The sequence below is a fragment of the Spodoptera frugiperda genome, chromosome 14 (genome assembly GCF_023101765.2).
Source record: "Spodoptera frugiperda isolate SF20-4 chromosome 14, AGI-APGP_CSIRO_Sfru_2.0, whole genome shotgun sequence".
NCBI lineage: Eukaryota > Metazoa > Arthropoda > Insecta > Lepidoptera > Noctuidae > Spodoptera > Spodoptera frugiperda.
In genome coordinates this window covers 1,184,593-1,196,226 of record NC_064225.1, presented here as the reverse complement: position 1 = coordinate 1,196,226, position 11,634 = coordinate 1,184,593, and the positions used below count along the sequence as shown (strand labels likewise).

At 36.0% G+C, this 11,634-nt stretch overlaps 1 long non-coding RNA gene across 1 annotated transcript; it reads right to left on the bottom strand.

The window, feature by feature from the left end:
- Positions 1–2,417: 2,417 nt before the first annotated feature.
- Positions 2,418–5,859, bottom strand: LOC118276753 (uncharacterized). The gene is made up of 2 exons (XR_007705932.1): positions 5,345–5,859; positions 2,418–4,910 (listed from the first exon to the last, which is right to left on the bottom strand). It is a non-coding gene; the product is annotated as an uncharacterized LOC118276753 (long non-coding RNA).
- Between the last annotated feature and the right edge of the window lie 5,775 nt (positions 5,860–11,634).

Here is an 11,634-nt window from a genome sequence, read left to right as displayed (position 1 = left end):
CCACCTAAAATACATTCAAAATTCAAAAACCAAACCTTCCTACCTCCATACATACAACAAAAAATCTTACACCATTTCTTTCTATATTTACTTTTCTATTCCAACATAGACAGAAAAAAGGTTCGATAGAACACATACATATATATGTATAGTATGTTAATATATGCGACATATATCTTGATATGTCGTACGATGTCCTGACGACATGTTATCGACATCGGCACGTAAGCGTTTGCGTTTCGCTGCCCTTTATCGCGAAAGTACCAAAGAGTGCTGTATACGCGCTTCGGTTCACTAGTGATGTGGAGTGTATCGGTGTTTGGTATCGATAGTTGATGGTTGAATATTTTTTATCGAACGATGAAAACCATTTTGATAAATTTTTTTTCTTAAATTCTTCTTGTTCGCATTTTATGTTGGGATAAATAAAATTAAACTTTCAATGACAATTATTTAGCTTTACTGTTTAGTTAATTTCTTCGATAAGTACTTATTTTAGTCTTAGTTTTTATTATTATATTAAAGCATAGTAATAAATAAACTCTCAATTTATATTCAACGACATTACAGCAAATGTTGTCAAATAACAAGTACTTAAACGGAAAAATAAAGATTCACCTTTACATATACAAAAACATAATATGGTTTGGAACCTGTAAAAGATATTAATAAAATATACTTGATTGTCATCAAAACAGATCCGCATACGACATGTTAGTTACGTCTGCTTTACCAATAACTCAATCAGTATTAGATAACTAATATCGATTATTACAAAATAAGTTCATAATCGATATATTATTACGTAATTACATTATCACATCACTAGTTGCACGGTCCGTGCAAAGCGAGCCGCTCGAGCATATGATCGGCAGAGATCTGTCTAGGGATGCTCCTCAATATATTTTATTCATTTGGTCTTTGAAACCAATGCACTAGATTTGAAACTAAAAATGTACTAGTACTAAGCATTTTATGTACTGCTTTGTTCTATTTTAGTTTATAGGAATTTAAAAGGAATAGCTCGTTTTCATTCATACTCGAACGGTTTCGATCATTCACTAAAGGGTGCTTTTCCACCAAAGATGTGTTAAGCTATGTTGCTGTGGATGCGTTTGGCTTCCACCAATCACATTCGTTAGTATTTGGTTCGATTATCAAGTCGGACAAAGTATTTCCGGGCTTTCTTCGGTCTTTCTAAAATTCCTCAGTAGTAGCACGGAGTCTGGAACTGTGCCCAGTGTATGGCAATAGGCTCACTCCCTATTACATTAGACTTATAACACAAATGGTAAAAAGTGAGTGTACATTGTACAGCGCCATTACGTGCCGTAATGTGCATCTCTGCCTACCCCTTCGGAGATAAAAGGCGTGACGATACGACGACGACAAATTAACCACACTAACCGAACAGTGACCACAGTCCTTAAATGAATTAAAACAAAACTTGACGCAAGTAGCCATGTTCTACTAGTTTATTGGGTCCATTCAAGTGCTAAAATCAAGTAAGTTCAGTATTGACTAAGAAATTATTGATAAACTTGAAACGCAAATTCTGGCCATTCACTTAGTTTTAACTATGTTTAGTCAAACTAAGTCCACAGTGACCTCGGATAATTGAACAGAGATATTGGCAGAAGTTCTGCTTCATGTTGCGATGAACATACATAAGAATTTTGAGGGAACAAAGGACCATGCCCATATTAGTATGGAGCTAAAAGTCAGCATTGTCATGCGATGCCCAAATTGCAGCCCTATGTCATATGATAGCCTTTTAATAGTATTTTTATAATATCTAGATTTTATGTCATTTAAAGCACCGATTCACAAGTAATTTTATATTAAACATGATAACTTACTACTGATATTTTATATGCATTGTATCGTTTACGGACAGCAATGCTATTAGTTTTTTATTAGGAACTTCATGATCATCACTTATATTTAAGTATAAAAGGACACTGATCTGGCCTACGTCTACCTACTAGTCTTGTTTCCATAGTATAGTGTCAATATAAATGTGAAAACGATTAGGTTCGATGCAAAACTTGTACTCGAGTAAACAGAACTCAATATGGAAAGAGACTAATGACTCACAACAAATGGGTATTTTTGATGAGATTATAAAAGCATATTGTGATAAAATAGAACGGGTTGTATTAAACTATATTTTTATATTTGACATCAATTAACTGCTTGACTTAAAGGCAAATAAAAATACCAACATTTGTATTAGGTAGGTACTGTCTGATCTGTAAGCATTTACAATAACTATTTTATTAACAGATCTAATACTTAGGTTGTTTCAATTAAATGGGGTAAAATAATGTTCTCTGACTGATAAAATACTGATCTATTGCTGCATTCAAGGTTTGTGGCGATTGAGTACAAGTTTCGAATAAAATAAAAAAGCAGTATAAGTGTTAAATGTTTTATTCTTCAATTACAAGTAATATATTGTCTAAGAATGATGCTGGCGGCGATATATTGTCTTGGTGTCTAGCCCAACCCAAATACCATATTATGGCCATAACGTGGCAACAGCATCCCACTGTTCTGTTACCCACGAGACAGTTGCAACAGTAACCTAATATTGCATCTAAGCAATTACTACTCGAGGGCTGAGTGTCAATTAAAATATACGTAAAATATTTACGCCGACCAACATGGCGCGACTGGATTCGACCCCTTAATAAATAAGGTCTATTTCCTCCAACGGCCGCAACCATTTCTTCAGAGTGTTCCAGCTCAGGACATATTTCAATTTCATACAAGCCATTTTGTCGAACATGTTCGCCATAATATGATCGTGCTTGTTTTACCTGATATGGGCCCAATGCGAAAATAATCAGTTCTGAGTAACTAAATACGGGAAATATATTTAATTGAGGAAACCTGCCGTCTATGCGTCTAAACATAACCGATCGCCTGTTTAAATTATAATTTGTTACAAATTCTGCTAAGTAATTAGGAGTATGTTGATACCTCAAGGCTCTTTCTATAATAAGAGAAGCATCTGGCCGATCTTGAAGCGTCGGGTGAAATCTGTTAATTAATGAAGCTGCAATTTTAAAATCACTCATTAAATGTGCATGAGCTCTATTAAAAAAATCCTGGCGAAATAATTTAAAGTCCCTTTTAAATCGTCCGTTGACTACTTCCACTACCCATCGACATAATGTCACTAATCGACTTTTGTTTGCCTGAATAGTTGTTAGTTGTCGTTTTCCCTCATTTAACGACTCAGGCTTCTGCACATTATAATTACAGGCCTCCAACACTGGGATCGCATCTCTGAATCCTCGGTCGAGTATAAATACATCTCCCTCTCTGTAAAATGATCGCATGGGTCCAGATTCATCAGTAAATAAATCTTTCATTATTTCTGCATCGGTTTGAGTGGCAGCATAAGGGCCGATCACATCAATAATGTGCCCGTCTGTACACACACAAAGAAATGGTTTAACGAGGTTCACATATTTGTGTAAACTATAAGTTTCCTTTTGATAGAAATAATTGGAACTCTTTTCAATATATATGTAAGTGCCATCACATATTGTGATTGCAGGTCTGGTTTGATCAGAGCCATTTGGATTGCCAAACAAAGCATTTGGAATACTCAGATTTCTTCTTATGACATCTTCTCTATTAAGATGCTGCAATCCAATATGTAATGGTACAAAATGTTCCATAAAACATAAGCGTACAATGTTCATGTGCCTCTCCATAGTTGATCGAGGTATATTAAATAATGAAGACAATCTCTTGTTACTGTCCCCTGTCCTCATTTTAATTAAAAAGATAGCCAAAGCAGATTTTGGTGATGGTACCTGATTAGCTAAAGGTAACTCATTAAATAAAATAATGAATTCAGACACTTCCAGTCCAGTCCAATAATGGCATATGTGGTTGGGCATTTCTTCAACACATTCAAAATTAAATGTGACAGTTTTTTGTTTTGCCATATTAACTAAATCTTCTATTTGATTTATACTAAAACTTGATATTGAAGATGATTGTTCTGGTAATTCACGCCAAGTATTAGAATACAAATGGTGATGGCAAACACGTGAATACCGGGGCACATAATAGTTGTAATCTACAATTAACATATTTTTAATAAATGTTGGTATTAAATGCATAGGTACATAACCGCAGTCGGAATAAATGCAGTGTCTTGATGTACTAGCAGCTCTCTTGTAATGAGGTAAATTGACCATTCCAACTGATCTCTGGCCCAGCTGAGAGGCAGAAGCAGGTGCAGGTGCCGGGACAGGGGCAGGTGCCGGAGCAGGGGCAGGTGCTGGAGCAGGAGCAGGTACAGGTGGCAATTGTGGTATAGCCATTTCTCGTTGAGAATCTTGTTCAAATTGTCGGCTAGCTCGCCGCCAACAACTATGACAAACAGCATAGCTATCTCTTCCATTCTGAAAATATTTATGATTGTTAAAAATAAAGCAGTGTTAAAAAATATAAAATACACAATCTCTTGATTTACTAAGTTGAATAAACAATATAATGCAAATTAAGAGAGCTCTGACATTTATCATACTTAAATATATTAAAAAAATGCATAAAATGATTGTCATTGTAAAAACTATTACCACTGATATAGTTATAAGGATTATTTTCCAAATTGTTATAATTATGTGTCATTACCATTAATCATATTCAATGTAAGTAGTACTTAATAGGTGTTTAAGGATTTAGATAAATACCTGTACTGATCTAATCCATGGAAAAAATTCATATAATGGTCCATTTTCTTCGAGAGAATGAAGTCTAGCTTCATTCAAAGAACAGCCACAGCCAGCACAGATATTAGTATGACCTAATATTCTAGGTGTGTTTACATCAGCATTTTGTAAGAATACATAACATGCATGACATATTACATCTTCCATAGGGAGCTGAAAACAAAACAGTGGGTGTTAGTCTAACAGTGGGTCTTAGGTCTCACATACCATAAGAAATGATTAACTAAGAAAACAAAAAAAAATATTTTACACGTCCACGATAAGAGTTGAAGTTCGACTGTATTAAGTAATATATTTTTCTCGCAGTCACGTTTCAAGTTATCGTGCATGCATACTCTATACTAGGTGTAGTTTTGAAGTTGCACGATATTTCAGAAGGTAATTATGTTAGTTATTCTGAAAATCAGTTAAAATTAGAAAAATAAAATAACAAGTATTATAAAGTATTATTGATTTTTGACGAAGTATCGTATTTTTACATAATTATTTATGAGTTTTATTACAATCTTCTGATATATTGTAGTTTCAAAACTACACCGTGTATAACCGTCCTGCAGATTCTGAATGTATATAATAATGATACTTACATATTCAATTCTCAGCCAAATAGACAAGATAATTAGCAACTCTTGAGGCAAAGTTGTAACAACATGCCTCTGTATGCGTTGAACGCGTAACCCACAGTTCAAGCAACGCAACATTTTGTGTCACAAACGAAAAGTCCAAATCACAAAACACAACGAAGTCCGTATAAGAAAAGCCGAAGTCACTGAATAAAACGACACTATCAATATCCATAAAACGTAGCCGAAGTAGATTTTAAATTGAACTGAAAAGCACAATCGGAGTAAACGTAAACACAGCAGCAGACGCAGAGTGAATGAATGAATCAGTGTTGCCAGTCTTAAAAGATGTTAAAAAAATTAACGTTTCATATTTTTTACTAGTAAGATAATTTACATGCGGTTACTTATTATGAAGTTAATCTTACCGATAGTATCATTAATATACAAATAAAACAGCAACACTATAATACTAGTTTATCATTATTCAAAATAATTTGTAAAAACACAACGAGTGAATAAACCGGCCAAAAGACATGATTCCAAACCGCAAAAAGCATGAATGAAACATTATTCTGTCAAAAGCCCCGATCGGTGGTCAACAAAAAGTCGTATTTTTTTTATTTTTTATCCAGTGCTTCTTAGGACTTAAAATTAACAATTTAATTCAAATTTTTATTTATTACCTCAATCTTGTAATTTACTTTATCTGGGCGTTTCTGGGGCAAAAATGGGCATGGTTCTTTCTTGTGGGGTAAACCTAGACTTTATCTTCTAATGTTTTTATGATGACTGCCTCGTTGGTCGAGTGATCACAAGTGCGACAGCCGAACAAAGTATTACTGGGCTTAATTTTCGGATTTTCAAAAATTTCTCGATAGTAACACGGAGTCTGGAATTGTGTCCAGGACTTATAACACAAATGGTGAAAAGTGGGTGTCCATTGTATAGCGGCATTACCGTAATGTGCATCTCTGCCTACCCCTTCGGTGTTAAAAGGTGACGTTGCGTTGCGTTGTAAACAACGCAACCCACGGGGGACATCCCCTAATGACTTCCAGATAGGCCAGTTGGCAGTGATCTGCATCCATCGCCTCTCTGCAACTTTAATCAGGTCATCTGTCCACCTTATGGGTGGACATCCTACGCTGCGCTTACCAATAAGCGTTCTCCCCTAGAGAACCTTTCTGCCCCAGTGGCCATCAGTTCTCCGCGCTATGTACTACTGTCACTTTAGCTGAAGTGACAGTGGACAGTGCTATGTCGGCGACTCAATAGTATTGATCTTCTGTAAATATCTGTTCTATGTCACAAAACTTTGGAAACTGGACTAGAAATCCCGGGGGTTTATAGAAGTACCTTAATTTCAGTGAAGGTGGTGTGTCAGTAAATGAATAGCAAACAACGATAGTCCTTGGGGTAAGCAGAGGTGAAATAGACGACTTTAATTCAAGATTAAGGCTGCTTTTGCACCAAAGCTAAGTTTTGAAACGTGACCGTTTCCACTGAAACTAAGCTATGTAGCTATGCTACGAAGATGTAATAGTTAAGCTGTGAAACTATGTAACCGTTTCCACTGATACTAAGCTATGTAGGTGTAAAATAAGCTTCATAGCTTATTTCCATAGCACATATCCTCATGGATATGTGCTCAAAATTAAGCTGTTTTTTAATAATATTACATTTATATTGATTGCACGGTTGGTGCAGTGACTGGGCAACTGGCTGTCGCGCATAAGGGAGCGGGTTCGACTCCCGCACGGAGCAACGTTAAAAAAAAAAACAAGATATTTTTGTATTATAACCTAACCTGTGTTTTACAGAGCCGTCATGAGAAGGCCTATCATAGTGTTAAATCACATCGTTAAGTTTTGGGACAACCTGTATAATTTAGTGCCACCATTTGCGAGCTATGACTTATGACTAGTATGACTGGGACCCAATTCCCCCCTTCCCAATCCCCGATTCCCCAGCAACCCTTAAATTCCTACCCCTCAAAAGGCCGGCAACGCACTTGTAACGCCTCTGGTGTTTCAGGTGTCCTTGGGCGGCGGCGATTGCTTAACATCAGGTGCTCTGTCTGCTCGTTTACAGGCTTATTCCATAACAAAATTATAATCAAAATGTTTAGATTTTGTATGTCTCATTCAAAGTCAAAGTCAAATCATTTATTCCAATTAAACCATATTATACTTAGGTACTTTTGAAACGTCAACAAAGAAAGAAATAAACAATAGTCTATCAGTCTGTCCGTCAGTGAAGCTTCACTTGCACCTAGCTAGGTGCTAGGTATTCGTAATACTTAATCTACAATTAATATAGCTTAAAAGTGAATTACTAATGTCTACAATATCATTACAGTATTACAATATCATGTCAGGCATTCGACACTACACAGAAACGGGCCAATAACGACATTGACAATAGACCAAGTTCTAGATTACCAACATGTCACATGTCATTGAGATTAGCCTGAGCGTAGTGTAGGTATTAATTCGCATTAGTACACAAGATCGGTCCCCTTTACATAGATAGTGTAATTTGTGTCAAACACATAATGCAGACTTACTATAGAGAGCCATGCTTCGACACGAATGGGCCGGCTCGATTGGGGTGATACCACGGCCTCACAGAAAGCCGACGTGAAACAACGCTTGCGTTGTGTGAGTGAGTTTACCAGAGGTACAATTACCACTTCCAATCTTTCTGATATAAATATATTATACATACGTCTGTCTAGTCGACTGTGTCAGTACATCTAGTTATCATAGCTCAAATTAATACCTCTACGATTTAAAAAAACGTATTAATTACATAAAAATATATATTACAAAGACAAAAATAGTATGATACCTTTACTACCATCAAAATATCACGAACCCCATTTAAACCCACCCTCCAATGAGCAAAGAATCAAAAGGAAATCGACCGCAAACAGTCCCGGGGTATTTATAGAAAGGTATTTTGTCATATTTGTCATATTTTTCTAAGCCTTTACCAAACAAAAGGCCAATAAAAAACCTGACTGTCAGCTTTCAAAAACACGGGAAATTCATCATATATTTTGTTTTTGTACACCAATGACCTTGGATCGATCAATCTTTCGCCATTGTGGGTAGAAAATATTTTTTTGGTAAAATGACCTTCGGATTGTCGTTGGGTGACCTTGGTTTTCCAATGGGTCAAGGACAAATTGGTTATTGTTGGCGTAAAATATGGTGGTTTGTGCTTTTGTTTGTGTTAAACTTGGATATTAATAAAAATATTTTTTGGTATGAGTTTTTTTTTATATTTCATTTCGGTGTTGTTAATTTGTTATTATTAGAAAATGTTTGTTTTCTTTTTGAGTGACATGTTTGTTTCGTTGTAATTGTTATTTTGTTTTTAATGTCAAAGTAAATCAAGTTTGTTATTGTTCGAAAAATTAAGTTTCGTAGAAATGGCTTAACGATGGGTACATGATATAATTTTAAGCCGTTTTTTTTTTTTTTGAGTGGTGAAAATCATTCAATACTTCTCCCGTCTTAGGCGAGGCAACAGAGTATTAGAAAAATGCCGGCAACGCACTTGTAACGCCTCTGGTATTTAGGGTGTCCATCGGCCACACATTTACCGGCTCATACCATTAAAAACCACTTACTGAGTACAAATACTCTGCTACGAAAACTGAACTTTGCGTTTTAAATTTAATTCAAAAATTTGAGCTTATCATACTTACAACCAACTCGAAAAATTACAATCACAAAGACAAACTAGTCTTCAATAACTACAATCCTCAAAAAATACAATACCTATCTTGTCTTTTTACAAACCACAAAAATACGACACCCCAAATACCATGAATCCACATAAAATCATGGAAACAATAATCAAATGTCAAGTCCACACGACCTCTGTAAAGTCAAATAACTCGTATATGGAATTTGAAATCGAAACCTCTGGTGAAATAAACCCAACTTTTTATTACTCCTGACAAGTTGTGGGGGGATGAAAAGGAAAAGGATTATTATGTCTTGTTATCATGTCAGTAAGGCTTAATTTTGCGTGGACATGAAGACGGTCGCTTGTTGCTGGTGACACGTCTTTTATTTTCGGTTTTGTGGGGTTTTAGAAAAGCTTGCTTGCTATTTTTGTGCGGCGTCGTAAACTAGTCGGGATCTTGTTTCGTTTGCGTAAACTGTTATATTATTTGATCTTTTTGTTTATTTTTGTGAGCTATTATTATCATAAGACTATTAAATCCTACTCTGTCCTATGTCTCTGTTTGTAATGTTGAAATAATCGCTTTTTACTTAATATTTTTTTATTGTATAAGCCGGTAAACGAGCCGACGGATCACCTGATGGTAACCTATCGTTACAAGTGCGTTGCCGGCCTTTCGGGGGTTAGGAATTTAAAGGTTGTTGGGGAATTGGGGATTGAAAAGATTGGGACGGGGGTAATTGACCTCCGGTAACCTCAATTACACAACGAACGAAATAAAACGCAAGCGTTGTTTCACGTCGGTTTTCTGTGAGGCCGTGGTATCACTCCGGTAGAGCCGGCCCATTCGTGCCGAAGCATAGCTCGCCCATAATAACTTTTATCTGTCTGTTTGTTCCTCTATCTAGTCGTCTATCTTAAAATTTCAAATTAAGACATACCCTATATATATAAATATTAAGAGTTTAAGACATTTTCTACTAAATACGTTCGTAATAACACACTAATAAGAATCCTTGAGGAGCCTCGATCCAATTAGTTTTATTCATTTAATCATGAATCCGCTTTGATAAATTAATTGAGCTGTCTGCTAAATTAAAACTTGATTTTTGAAGTATCTCTTCACGTTTTATTGTTTTGGTTCAGTTGTTGCTAGGTGGAGTGCTGAACGAAGAGTGTTGGATTCGATTCTTAGGTCAAGTAAATTATTGAGTAATGATTTTTGGTGTTTTTTTTTTCGTATTTCATGAGCAGCTAACTGGATTCGGTTTGTCCGAACATAATCATTATTTTTGTGTTCGAGAGTCTATTTACTGAGGCAGATTAGAGTGAGTGAAACTGCGTGCAAGTTGCTAGTTTGAAATAAATAGAATCGACAACCCAAGTTGTCGATGTGTGCGAGAGGGACGGAGCTATGTAGGTTGTATGCTCCGTCCCTCTTGCACTGATCAATGATCGACCATTCTGACACAATTGTAATAGCAGACTAAGGCCCCAGTCTGTTTGTCATGGTCCAATACGACTACCAAACCTTCAAGAAAAGATCGTATTCCTTCATAAAAGCCAGGGAACGCATCTGTAACGCATCTATAACTCCTCTGGTATTGCGGGTGTATATCGCCTACCATCAGATAATCCGTCTGCTAGTTTACCTCGCTATTCCATCAAAAATACCTTACCCCAAACTCCAGAACATATTCGCTTGACCGCTTCGAATAAAGCTGAAACGAATACAACACGAAATAAATGAGAACTTCCCCGATACGAGAGCACGGTGCACGAGTGCATGTGGTGCAATGTATAGCAGGTCTTTTGAGCCGATTGATGGAAAGCGAGGTAATGAGTTTACGTTTGAATGCGTCGAGTCGAACTGCGGTTGTAATGTATCGGTATATGTTGCTGCTGGTATCTGCTATGTGATATATAAGGCCTTATGTTGTGTGAAATTTGAAGGTGTATATTATATCGTATAGGGAGACCTGTACGGTTGGCGTGGTGGCTAGGCAACTGGTGTTGCGCGTTCGATTCCCACACGGCACGGAGCAACTCTTTGTGTGATCTAGGTGTCATGTGTATGTAAGTGAACTTGTATGTTTGTAAACACACCCAAGATACAGGAGAAAATGCTATGCTGGGGCAACGCTTTAAAAAAGACTTTTTATGACTTGATTTAAACCACACATTTGTTATCATCTTGGCTGAAGAGATATATACAATAAATGAGCATAAGAAGACCAGTAGATAAGCCAAAAAGTGCATTATTCTGTATGAGCTAATTTGAAAATTCTTTACAAATACAGCATTATAACAGCAGCGTCGCATGTCCGTAACATTTCTAGACAACCTATAACATTACAGCTCTTCTGTGATCAAGGTACATGGAACTGTTCACATAAAATTTTATACTTGATATAACTGAAAACCTCCTTTTTTTGAAGTCGGTTAATAATAATTTAATATTAAGTATACTGTTTTTCCTTTTTGAGGATTAAATGAAGCATATATTATTTATTTTGTATCTCATTATATCCCATCTGTGTGAAAAATCCTATTTGTATTATATTACTTATTTCTAATCATATGTATGACTATGTATGTATATGGCCAAAGGT